Consider the following 14,154-nt stretch of genomic DNA (forward strand, 5'->3'; position numbering starts at 1 on the left):
GTTTCCAGCCAGTAATACAACAGAGCCGGCGGCTGCCGTGGATCCTGTTACTAATTCTGAAAATGTTGCACTCAATGTTAATGAATTTCCGTCTTTAAAACCTGCATTAACTGCTGAAATTCCGTCCCGTGACAGCGAGATTCCCACTAAAAAGCGTCCTCTAGAGGACACTGACAAAAACGTTGATGAGGACTCTTCTTGTGAAACACCCGTTGCCAGGAAGCCGAAGCCGAGTCCTGAAGATCTGTTGGAAGTGGAAAAAGGAGATGAAATGCAGGTCGATGTGGCTCCCACTTCCGCACAAGGAATTATGCCGCCACGAAAAGATAGTGACGCAGCTGGTAGTGACATTTCACAGAAATGTGACCCTGAGCCTGAGGTCACAGCGGCAATAACCGCATCGAGTGCGCAGCCCATACAGTGCGTACAGTACGAGGAAGTACCAAGTAAACAACCTGCTGACTCCGAAGCGCAACACCGCGCCGAAGGCGGAAATAAACAAGCGTCATCGCCTCGCCAGCAAGACAACACAACAGACAACACGCCGGAGCCAAATATTGACGACTCGCAAGCCACCGCCGTTGCGCCAGACGGCCACCGTCGGAGGCTGCGACCGAAACCAGGCCTTGCTGTCACGCGTCATCAAGCGAAAGCCACACCAGAGAAGAAAGACATCAAGAAAAAGAATATTAAATATGAAGTCATCAGGGCCAACACTGACGAGGAGAAAGACCACGGTGACTTATAGCAATGCATTGTCAGGATTTCAGGACAATTTTCTTTTCAAGCACTTTGTTTAAAAACAGTAAAAATTTTTCTAGGAAGTTAGTACATGTAATGGGCACACAGCTTGTAAAGATCGTGACTTGTAGAGAAGCACGTTGCTGCTATAATCATACCGATCCTCATCCCAAACAGCATCTTCTGGTATGTCTGTAATGCAAGCTTACAGCATTACTACTATTAACACTAATAAAATACAGTCACCCTTGAAATTGGCAGCACTAAAAGAATTCTTGTACCAGTCTGGGACAGATATCGCGTTGATACAAAAAGTTGCGATAACGGAATTTCGGATCTCAGGCTTTTTTGAAACTGTTAATGTTTCTACGGAAGCCACTATCGGTACAGCCATTCTTATAAGGGACGGCATGCCAGTGACTGAAATCGAACGTCTAGAATCAGGAAGAGCCGTAGGCATAAAAATTTTCGATGTGACCGTGCTTAACCTTTACGTCCCATCAGGAAATTCCCATAAATTGGATCGTGCGAAGTTTTTTCAAGATGAACTAATTTATTTATTGAGGAAAAATCCGTGATCTCTTCTACTAGGTGGAGATTTTAACTGTGTTTTAAACCAGAAAGATCAACAACCCAATTTCAACTACTCGCCACAGTTAAAAAAGTTAGTAAGTGATCTACAACTTAAGGATGTGTGGGAACTTCAGTACCCGACGTCAGTCGAGTTCACGTATATAACCAGCCACTCCCGGAGCAGACTAGTTAGAATTTACGTGTCACCAAATTTGCAAAATTTTTTATTAAACGTTGAAACTGTTCCCGTGTATTTTAGCGATCACAGTACACTTTTAACTTGCTTTAATTTAAGTGTACAGACAACCCGGCGATTCAGAGGCCAATGGAATTTGAATATCTCTGTTTTAACTGACGAAGAACTGGAACAGGAAATAAGAGTAGCGTGGACTATGTGGTAGACTGGTGTACTAGGAGGGCTAAACCGAGGCAGCGGAAAGTTGTCATGCAGTATAGTGTAGCGAGGCAAAGGGAATTGAGGAATACAATGGAGTTTTATTATAAAGTTTTAAGAGACTTATATCAACAGGCTCATGATGACGTAATTCGTCTAAATGATATCAAAAAAATAAAAGCCAAGTTATTAAGCATTAAACGGCAACAGATGGAGGAACTAAAAATTAAATCGAAAGCCACGTCAGTAGTAGCAGATGAAACAGCTTCTCTGTATCACTTGGTGCGGCATGCTAAAACAGACGTCAAACTTTTATTGATGAAGTCCAGACGCATACTGGTACAAGGCTCACATGCCAGAAAGAAATACTGGATGAAGTCCACAGGTACTATGACAACTTATATGCCCTTCCCACAGTGGACGATGCAGCTCTCGAGGACTTTCTCACTATTTTAGTTCCACAAGTGTCGGGAACAGAAAACGCTGACATCCTGTCACCTTTTACTAAAGATGAAGTGCATGGGGCAGTGCGTAACTCACCTCTCAAAAAATCTCCTGGACTCGATGGCCTCCCTGTGGAGTTTCATGCCCGCTACTGGTCGATAATTGGGGACAAGATCACTTCCATGGTGAATGAGGTCCTGAATGGAAAATCAGTCCCTGCAGAGTTTAAGGAAAGTAAAATAGTACTGATTCCTAAGAGTAAAGGCAAAACCAACTTAAACAATTTTCGGCCTCTTTCTCTACTAAATTCTGATTATAAAATAATTTCGCGTATTATCAACAAAAGACTGTCTGCCTTTTCCAACAAAATATTGAGTCATCATAAATCTCGTTCTCCAACCAGAACGATATTCGAAAGTCTATCTGCATACAGAGACGTCATTGCAATTACCTCAGTGACAAGTATTAAATGTGCTTTAATCTTCATAGATTTCAACAAAGCGTTTGACCGCGTTAGTCATAGATACCTCTTTGCGACGCTGTCAAGAATGGCTTTCCACCCTCAGATTGTCAACATGCTAAGAAATATTGCAACAGGTATAAATGCGAAAATAGCAATCAAATGCCAAACATCTAAACCCATACAGATAAGGCGAGGGGTTCCACAGGGCAGTCCCTTATCTATGTTTTTGTTTTCCTTATCTTTAGAGCCCTTTCTCCGCACTGTCCACGCAGGATTAACAGGCATAACATTGAGTGGTGAGAAAACTGTCATACGATCTTATGCTGATGACGTGGGTGTTGTAATAAGGAATAAGGAGGAGACAGTTACACTGGAAAGAGAAATCCAAAAGTATTGTCTAGCGTCGGGAGTGACAACAAATCAAAACAAAAGTAAGATATTGAATTGCGGGGCCTAGATCACCTCCGACTGGCATGGGCAAAAGAAGACAACAAACATAAAACTTTGGGAATAACCTTAATGGCATGTCCGATGAGGATGGCTGCTTTTAACTGGACGGAAACTAGGAGGAAAGTTCATGGTGCTGTAATGGAGAACATCCATCGAACTATGGACCAGGTGCAAAAAGTCAGATTCATCAACTCCTGCATTTTGCCTAAAGCGTATTTCACTGCACAGGTATTTCCCATCCCCAAACTAGTAGCGAAAGGGATCATGTCCACTGTTACCAATTATTTATGGCGAGGAGACATATTCAGGGTTGGTGCGACTACCGTTATACTCGATGTCAGAAACGGGGGATTCGCTTTGGTGGATATTCGAAATAAAGCGTCTGCTCTGTTCCTCAAACGGACTTACCATATACTCAGAGAACTTCCACAATGTATAACCGCAAAGCTCTTTGAGGCTGTGACACCCCATAGCCTGCAAGCACCGATTGATGTGCGAAGGATTAATGCCCGTCTGCAGTATGTGAGGAGCTTTTCCCTCGAGGCAAGTTAGCTTAGTGACAAAATCAGAAGCAACACATGTATCACAGCGCGCGACATCATACTTGAAAGGAAGTTAAATGAGGGCAGAAACAAAATTGAGAAGATATTCCCTAATTGTGACTGGAAAGCTGTATGGCGGAATATCAACTATGCCGGGATATCTACAGACGCTATTTCGGCATGGTAGAAAACAGTTAACAATGTCATCAGCACCAACGAGAGACTATATGGGATAGGTTTAAACAAGACACACCTTTGTGGAAGATGCAATCTGGTGGATACACTCATCCACAGATTCACCTGTGGCGGCTATGTGAATAACTGGAATTGGATCAGGCAACAAATTGCCTTTCTCACCAGATCCTCGACGGAATATATAACGCCATCGCTCCTCCTGAGACCAGACATGACATACTTTCCGAAATTAGAAACCAGCGCCATTAGCTGGTTACTGGGAAAATATGTTAGTTATGTCATCAACAGACTTGGGTCGGACAACGAGATAGAATTCCGCATTTACATGAAGTGTGAATACGCAAAAATCAGCACGTATCGCAACCACAAGAAGCACTACGGCAACATGCTGAAGATCATTTTTGAAAGAATGTGTGTCAGTTAAATATGTGGAACCACTACAACAGCTTGAACGAGAACGAACAGAAGAAAATTAAGTCACTTGTGTTCTTATTATTATTTACTATTACCTTGCTTCCGACACTTCTGTATTACACGAGTGTTTTTTTTTTCAAAACATTTTGTTCAGAATTACTCGTGTTTGACTTCCAAAGTATTTGTGTGATTCAAGAAGAATTGTTAAGTTTTATCAGTGTTCAGTTTCTACTCAGAGAAGAGGTTTCTTTGTCTTTGTTAGATCGGAGAATGGGAGTTTTGTGTTAAGATTTTTGCACACTTAGTGCTACGACCCAACAGGGGACATGAAAATAAAAAAAGAAAAAAAAGGAAAAAAGAAAAAAAAGTAGTCAGCGCGGCGGTCTGTCACGCCAAGGGCCCGGGTTCGATTCCCTACTGGGTCGGAGGTTTTCTCCGGGCAGGGACTAGGTGTTATGTTGTCCTCACTATCATTTCATCATCATCAGTGGGAGGCAACGCAAAACCACCACTGGAATCACTTCCCTAGACGCTCGTGCGCTGGACCCCTTTGACGAGGCTTCTCCCATGACAAGACCTGCCGTAAGGCAGAACGCAAAGTTTTACCAAAGAAACCATCCGGGCATTTGCCAGGAGCGGTTTAGGGATATCATGGAAAACCTAAATCTGTGTGGCCGGACGCAGATTTGACCGCCGCCCTCCAAACTGCGAGTCTACTGTGTTAACCACTGCACCACCTCGCTCGATAAGGCAGCAGGAAGCGAACTCCCTACCACAGTAAGTAGTTGCTGTATTGACGTAGCGCGCTTGCACGCTACAATTGTCTAGTAGCAGGAAAAAGCATAACTACTCCAAAAATAGTGTTGCAATACGATGAAATACCAATAACAGTCATTTATTAACATAACATGTACACAAATCAATACTCAGCCTCAATTTGACGAGAAAGCATGGCACTGAAGTAAAATTATTGAAGACAGGTCTAGCCTAACGCTGTGAATGGTGGATAAGTTATCTAATTGTAGTTCAGTCTGAATTGCTGTCGGTGACAGTATATAAGTTCATGCCCGAAATAGATACATACATTTGTGGTATTTTGTATTATTTTAAAATTATCTTCTTATAAAATTTATATTACTCTTAAAAACGACATCATGTGGTAACAACGTATACAGAATGATTCTTATTAACGTTTAAAAAACCCCGTAGCGGCGTAGACAACGCTGAGAAAGGTAACTTAATACACTCAAGTGCCAGAAACTGGTATAATCATACCTGTTCAAATACAGAGTTACGTAAACAGGCAAAATACGGTGCTGCGGTTGGCAATGCCTATATAAGATAACAAGTGTCTGGCGCAGTTGTTAGATCGGTTACTGCTGCTACAATGGCGTTTTATCAAGATTTAAGTGAGTTTGTACGTGGTGTTATAGTCTGCGCACGAGTCATTGGACACAGCACATCCGAGGCAGCGATGAAGTGGGGATTTTCCCGTACGACCGTTTCACGAGAGTACCGTGAATATCAGGAATCCTGTAAGACATCAAATCTCCGACATTGCTGAGGCTGGAAAAAAAATCCTGCAAGAACGAGACCCACGACGACTGAAGACAATAGTTCAGCGTGAAAAAACTGCACCCCTTCCCCAAATTGCTGCAGATCTCAATGCTGGGCCATCAACAAGTGTCAGCGTGCGAACCATTCAACGCAACATCTTCTATATGGGCTTTCGGAGCCGAAGGCCCGCTCGTTTACCCTTGATGACTGCACGCCACAAAGCTCTACGCTTCTCTTGGGCCCGTCAACATCGACACTGGACTGTTGATGACTGGAAACATGTTGCCTGGTCGGACGAGTCTCGTTTCATTGTATCGAGCAGATGGATGTGTACGGGTATGGAGACAATTTTATGAATCCATGGACCCTGCATGTCAGCAAGGGACTATTCAAGCTGGTGGAGGCTCTGTAATGATGTGGAACGTGTGCAATTGGAGTGATATGGGACCCCTGATTAGTCTAGATACGACTCTGACAGGGTGACACGTACGGAAGCATCCTGTCTGATCACCTGTATCAATTCATGTCCATTGTGCATTCCGACGGACTTGGCCAATTCCAGCAGGGCAATGCGACGCTCCTCACGTCCAGAATTGCTACAGAGTGGTTCCAGGTACGCTCTTCTGAGTTAAATCACTTCCGCTGGGCACCAAACTTCCACAGATATGATCATTATTGAGCATATATGGGACGCCTTGCAACGTGCTGTTCGGAAGAGATCTCTACTCCTTCGTACTCTTACGGATATATGGACAGCCCTGCAGGATTCATGGTGTCAGTTCCCTCCACCACTATTTCAGACATTAGTCGAGTCCATGCCACGTCGTGTTGCGGCACTTCTGCGTGCTCGTGGTGGCCGCACACGATATTAGGCAGGTGTTGTTGTTGTTGGGCTGTTTTTGGGGAAGACCAGACAGCGAGGTCATCGGTCTCATCGGATTAGGGAAGGACGGGGAAGGAAGTCGGCCGTGCCCTTTCAAAGGAACCATCCCGTCATGTGCCTGGAGCGATTTAGGGAAATCACGGAAAACCTAAATCAGGATGGCCGGACGCGGGATTGAACCGTCGTCCTCTCGAATGCGAGTCCAGTGTGCTAGCCACTGTGCCACCTCGCTCGGTATTAGGCAGGTGTACCAGTTTCTTTGGCTCTTCAGTGTATAAGACACATGGGGCCGCAAACGTCGAGAAAGAACCCAAAAGGGTATGACAAATGTTGAACATGTGACGTCAAATCCAAATTACGGACGGTATTTTCTGGCGCGCAAGTGAATGGATGATTGAGCAATGCAATACTGGCTTCAAGCAAACGGTGCGAATTTCGAATACCTTTTGTAAATTTTATCTATTGTAAATGAAGGTTACAAATTATTGTCCTCTCTGTAACTAAACAGAAGCTGTTTTTATGTTGCGTTTCTTTCCTTCCCACCTTTTTTATAGATATTATGTAAAAAAGAAAACATAGGTTACTTATTGGTAAAGATGCAGTTCAGAAGCTTATACTCAGTTACTTGTGACACAATACGGCAGGTCTTCGTTCTACTGCACTTTCCAGTACACCAGCGGAGACTGAGTGACTGGTAAATACATTCATACCTCGATGTAAACACATACAGTGATGAGCCAAAGCATTATGACCACCTGCTTAACAGCTTGTTTGTCCGTCTTTGGAACGAAATACATCACTGATTCTGCGTTTCAGAGATCCAACAGTTTGCTGGTAGGTTTGTGGAGGTATGTGGCATTAGATGTCTACGCACAGGTCATGTAATTCGCGTAAATAACGGGCTGCTGATTTACGTACGCGGTGATGGCTCCCGATAGCGACCCACAGGGGCCGGCCGAAGTGGCCGTGCGGTTAAAGGCGCTGCAGTCTGGAACCGCAAGACCGCTACGGTCGCATATTCGAATCCTGCCTCGGGCATGGATGTTTGTGATGTCCTTAGGTTAGTTAGGTTTAACTAGTTCTAAGTTCTAGGGGACTAATGACCTCAGCAGTTGAGTCCCATAGTGCTCAGAGCCATTTGAACCATTTTTGACCCACAGGGCTTACGTCAGGGGAATTTGGTCGCCATGACATCAACGTGAGTCCACTATAATGCTACTCAGACCACTATAGCACGGCTCTGGCTCCGAGACACGAACAATTGTACTGCCGAAAGATGACAGCGCTGTAGGGGAAGACATCAAGCATGAAGGGATGCTGGTAGTTCGATGCAAGCTCAGGAGAATATCTCCCATAACATAATACCGCTACCACCAGCCTGCGTCCGTGGCGCGCTCCACGTTTTGAGCCGCCATTCACTTCGATGACGGCTTTTGTGGAGCGGACCACTTGACATAATGTAGCAAAAATATGATTCACTGGAAGAGCCAACACGTTTCCATTGAGCGATGGTCGAATTCCGATGGTTGTTCAACAGTGTAGGATGAACGGTGTGCTCCGAAATATTTGTTCGTAAACCAGCATTGTGCTCTTTCAGCAGAGAGGCCACAGATCTTGCTTTACACAGCAGACAAGTCTCTGAACCCCACGTTCTGAGAAGAGTCGTGGACATCTAGTAATTTAGCGCCTAGTGGTAGTTTCAATGTTTTACCTCTTTCCCTAGATTCTCACGATGTCACGACAATAGTACATAAGCCTTCGACCAGCTTCGCTGTTTTGAGGTACGCGTTCACAGGCTGTGCGTAATAATAATCTGCCCTTTGTCAGAGTCGCATATCTCAATGGATTTCCCCGTTAGTAGCCCATATCTTCGTTAGGGTGATCCCCTGCCCGTGTCTGCTCCGGTTACATACTTAAGTTACCGCGTCACGTGCCCGCACGCCACCAGACATCATCCAAATGGTTCAAATGGCTCTGAGCACTATGGGACTCAACATCTTAGGTCATAAGTCCCCTAGAACTTAGAACTACTTAAACCTAACTAACCTAAGGACATCACACACACCCATGCCCGAGGCAGGATTCGAACCTGCGACCGTAGCAGTCCCGCGGTTCCGGACTGCAGCGCCAGAACAGACATCATCCATCATCCAAAGTCGCGGTGGGCAGTGGTCATAAAGTTTTGGCTTATCAGTGTAATTGTCTCACACAATTAAAAAAATACTACCTGCTAGATCAGGGCTTCACAACATACGTGCTAGCGGAGCAAGCTGTGAGCAGCAAGGCGCGAGCACGGAGCAGCGCGAGCACGCTACCCCCACTACCGGACCAGAGCGGAGAGTGGGGAAAGTCACATGGGGCACACAACAGCTGCCGCCATTCAATGTAAATCCGCGGCCACCTGCAGGGATATCGCTCACGAATTATTACTGCGACAAATGAAACAAATAAAGGAGAATGTACACATGCCACATAATTTTATTAGCTTAGTGTATGCCTCTACATTCGCATTAATTTGGGAACTGTTACACAATAAAAGGTGTCACTGAAGTGTGGGATTCTCGGTTATCTTGTACTTTTTGCCCTTTACAGTTGCGTCTATGTTCGGAGTAATTGTTCATGTGCATTTTAGGCGCAGCGTGCAGTTTAAATTTCGATCAGACAATGCGTTTCTCAGGCGTGTCTTGTTACATTTCATTGCAGAGAACAGTTGTTCACAAACATACGTGGAACCGAACATTGATATAATTGTAGCCGCCAGTTTGTGCAAACGAGGAAATCTATCCTGAGGGAAGTGTCTGTAGAATTCCAAAATGTTTTTCTTGTTCTAAAATTTGTCTCTGTATTCTCTGTCACACTGCAGGTCAATAATTTCTTGCTGCAGCTCAGGACGAATCTCTTAAATATTCGCTGAATGTGGAGAGAACAGATCAAAATCACTGTCTAGTGCTTGTCTAGATCTTGAAAGAGCTGATCAACTAAACTATGTGAATAACGTGAACATCTTGCATGGATGATAATTTAGGAAAATGAGCTAGGTTTCCTGTTTCCAGCTGATTTACCCAAAGTGTCAATTTCATTTTAAAAGCTCGTATTCGATCTATGAAATGAGTAATTAGCAGATCTTTACCTTGTAGTAAAATGTTCAAAGCATCCAGATGGCTAGTTAAATCTGCTAAGAACGCGAGATCACATTCAAACGTGCGCGCGCATTTCCCCTCCCTCCCCTCCCTCCCTACTCCGCGACCTTGCACCTGCTCGCGAGCACGTGCCTGAGCAGACGCGAGTACTCGCGCTCAAAACCGGCCAGTTGTTAAGCCCTGTGCTAGATGCATGACTCGAACCCTGAGTCCCACGTGGTGAAGTCACATACGTAGGTACGGAGCCACACTGAAGTGAATACTTGACTTAGGTTGGGATGATCGGGTGCGGTAGACCTATAGGCTCAACCGATGCACGTGCTGCAAGGGACATCATCTAGTGACGTTACACGTTCAACATTTGTCATCTTCTTCTGGGGAATTTTTCGACATTTGCGACCCCATATGTGTTATACTAAAATGTTTGTCTGAGCGTCATCTACGTCACTTCGGAGGTTCAAATGGCTCTGAGCACTATGCGACTTAACTGCTGAGGTCATCAGTCGCCTAGAACTTAGAGCTAATTAAACCTAACTAACCTAAGGACATCACACACGTCCATGCCCGAGGCAGGATTCGAACCTGCGACCGTAGCGGTCATGCGGTTCCAGACTGAAGCGCCTAGAAAGGCACGGCTACACCGGCAGGCCACTCCGGAGCTTTTAAAACGTTAGTAAGAATCACCCAGTATATAAAACACTTGTTTGTTTTCAAATTTGTTAATACTTTTTTAAAAACTCAAATCTATATACGTGCTGGTAGCAAGGAGCACTTTTCCTGTTGTTTAATAGAAAGAAAGTTAATCCCCATCAATATACGAAACCACCTATAGAACACTTGCGCGACCCATTCTTAACACTGCTCGAATGTTCATCTTGATATTGAAGCTCTTCTGTCTATGTTGGCTTACAAATAAATTTGTTGCTGGACGGGATCAGCCTTGAGCAAAACACAACTTTTTCTTCTTTTACAGAGACATGTTTCGCTGAAGTTACAGCATCACTCCCACATTTAGGCCAAGCTGCCATTAACCACACTAAATAGAAATTTTATCAGTATGCTCCAATAGCCACTCAAAGAGACACGTTCCCGTTCACCGCGGCGTCATCACCAAATATCGACAGATCGATGCTCGCATTATCCGTCACATGGTTTATGAATATCAAAAACAAGAATGGCCCTATTACATTTTCCTGGGGCATTCCCGAAAATATCTTTCTATCTGATGAACACTTGCCGTTTAAGGCAACGTCCTGTATTCTATTACTTATCTGAGGACCCACTCTTTATGCTCGGACCTTCTTTAACAGTATGCAGTGGGGCACCGTGTCAAACGCTTTCTGGAAATCTAGGAACATGGTATCTGCCTGTTGCTCTTGATACTTTGTTCGAAGGATCTCGTGCGAGAAGAGTGCAAGTTGATTTTCGCATGAGCGATAATTTCTACAAGGGGCAGTCACAGGAAAACGAGATAGATGGAAAAAAATAAGCAAACTGTTGGTCATTTCAAAAGCAATCGCTCTAACTGTTGATGCAATTATTATATTCTGAGACAAGACTTTCAGTGCCTTCATGGGAAACTACTTGTGTTTGCTGAACGAATCACATTTACACCCAGGCGGGCACCTCTTCGTCCGAAGCAAGTCGTCAGCCACGAATGCCTTTCTTCAGGGCTCCAGAAATATGGAAAACGCACGGAGAGAGATCGGAACTGTGTGGAGGATATATAAGAGCTTCCCAGCGAAACTTCTGCAGTGTGGTCGAAAGAACCTTGGTAACAAGTGGCCCCTATTACCCTCAAGGAAGTTAATTTCATTCGAACTTAGAATATGCTAAAGAACACTGCAGCAAACCCGGGTTAAGGATATTGGTTTGTTTATTCTTCTTGTACACCGCAGTTGCCTGAGCGATTTTCCCGTCGTAAGGATCTTTCCGGTTGGGAAGAGATTCACGATAAATGCAAGCTAAACAAGGGGCCAGTACCGAAGAGATCTTATTGTGGAACCGAATTGGGGTTCCGTCTGGGCCTGGCCGCTTATTTGTATTCAACTCTTTCAACTGCTTTTCAGGGCCAGCGTCCACAGCTCGTGGTCTAAGGGATAGCGTTGCTGGCTCCGGATCACGGGGTGCCGGGTTCGATTCCCACCCGGGTAGGGGATTTTCTCTGCCCGGGGACTGGGTGTTTGTGTTGTCCTCATCATTTCATCATCATCATCATTTGTGACAGTGGCTAGATTGGATTGTGAAAAGAAAATGGACTGTTTAATAATTGAGACTTTGTACGGGCGCTGATGACCGCGCAGTTGAGCGCCCCACAAACTAAACATCATCATCAAACATCAACGCCAGCGATACCTCTTTCTACGTCCGTCATAAGGAATTTTCTGTTGCGGTCAAACGATGGTATGTCAGTACAATCCTCTCACATGAATGATTTCTTAAACACGAGATATAAAACTTCAGCTTTCGTTTTGCTGCCTTCTCTTGCCACACCAGACCGGTCTACAAGTGACTGAATGGAAGCCTGCGGCCCGATTAGTAATTTTACGTACGACAAGGATTTTCTAGCATTTCGGCAAGATCTTTCGCTTACGTATGTCGTTTCATGCTCCACGCATCGATCTTTTTAGTGTCCCAGGAACTTCTACTAGCTTTTGCCTGTCGACATTTCAGCGATTTTTTTTAAGTAAAAAAGAAACAAGATTGTAACAGCTCCAGTTTATCAGCATTTTTCGAATTTCGTTATTAAACCTCGGTAGCCCTTATTCTACTTACTTGGCACATACTTCTCCAGAAAGTGTTTTACAATCGGTTTCAACTTTGTCCATCATTCATCTACGTCCATCAGATTGGAACTAAATGATGTTCATTCATTGTCTAAGTCGGATGCTAACAACTGCTTATCTGGTTTTAACAGGATAAAAACTACCCTACCCTTCTTGACGATTTATGAAATTTCCTAAGCATCGTGTCTATTATGATATCGTGATTGCTAAAATCTTTCTCCCTTCTTACACTGTCGATAACCTCAGGTCTGTTTGTAGCTAATAGGTTTAAAATAATTCCATTGGACGTGGGTTGTCGCACTAGCCCCTCAAGATAGCTTCCGGAGAAATCATTGAGAACTTCTTCCGTATCAACTGCAATGAATCCATAGAAGTCACAGCCTGTACTCGGTTGGTTAAAGTCACGTGCGACTAATATTTCATCATCGGGGTACTTCCACACTGTTGAGCGAATGATTGTACAACTGTTACATAGGAATCGGGTGGATGGTAAAAGCACCTGATGATTAATTTGAGTTTATGTTGAGGGGTTACTAGCGTCCAGATAACTTTCCAGTGAGACTCAATTATGACCTCGCCGGATATAATATTTATGTCGATTGAAATGAACCCTACACCTCCTTTGATGTATAACCAGTCTCTTCGATATACACTCCGTACCACGTTAAATATTTCGGAACGTTTATCATCGGATTTCGTCCTATTCAAGGTTTCGATAATAATTTGAGCGCGGCGGCTGCCCTGGAGGGCGGAAATTCAGGGATTTTGTTATGAATACTTTGATAGTTCCTGTCCCTTTCATAAAGACTGATGAAATGTGCCATATTTAGGTAATTCAGAAACCCCCATGATATCTCTACCTTAGCGAGACTGCTGTAAAGACTAATGTAAGGAAAATGTGTCGAGTCGAGTGTTTTAACACATTTAAGTTCCTTCATGCTTTATTCCATGTCCGACTGCAGTTGGGTGATCATGTGGCTAGTTAAGAATTAACGCACCATTGTGGCAGGAGAAGGAAAGATCCAGTAGGGGTGGGAACATCGGTTTGGTTTTCAAATCTTAACGAAAACTGCCTCAGCCCAGAAGAGCACGTTACTTTGAGGGTAAGAAAGGCGTGCCTTGCGTGAGGAAGGCGGCAAACTGCAACGGAAATCTTTCCCCGCCGTCTGAAAGAGAATGTTCCTTTAGAAGTGAGGAGAGGCCCATGTATGAGGGAGATGGCAAAAAGCGGAACTGCAAATGAGAGAACCATTGACGTGTTTAAATTCTAACGACGACTTCTCTCCATCACACTGTAGACTGAGCCAGCTTTGGACATGCACGAGAAGTTCAGGACTACGGTCGCAGGTTCGAATCCTGCCTCGAGCAGTTAGATTTAAGTAGTTCTAAGTCTAGGGGACTGATGACCTCAGATGTTAAGTCCCATAGTGCTTAGAGCCATTTGAACCATTTTTTTAGACGTTCAGGACGGAAAAGGTACAGAAAAACGTGTGGGCCACGACTGTGTGTTTCAGATCCCCCTGCCTCTCTACTGGCGTCCTAGCACCGTTTTGGAGGAGAGGAGACGGCCAA

The sequence above is a fragment of the Schistocerca cancellata genome, chromosome 4 (genome assembly GCF_023864275.1).
Source record: "Schistocerca cancellata isolate TAMUIC-IGC-003103 chromosome 4, iqSchCanc2.1, whole genome shotgun sequence".
NCBI classification, from domain to species: Eukaryota; Metazoa; Arthropoda; class Insecta; order Orthoptera; family Acrididae; genus Schistocerca; species Schistocerca cancellata.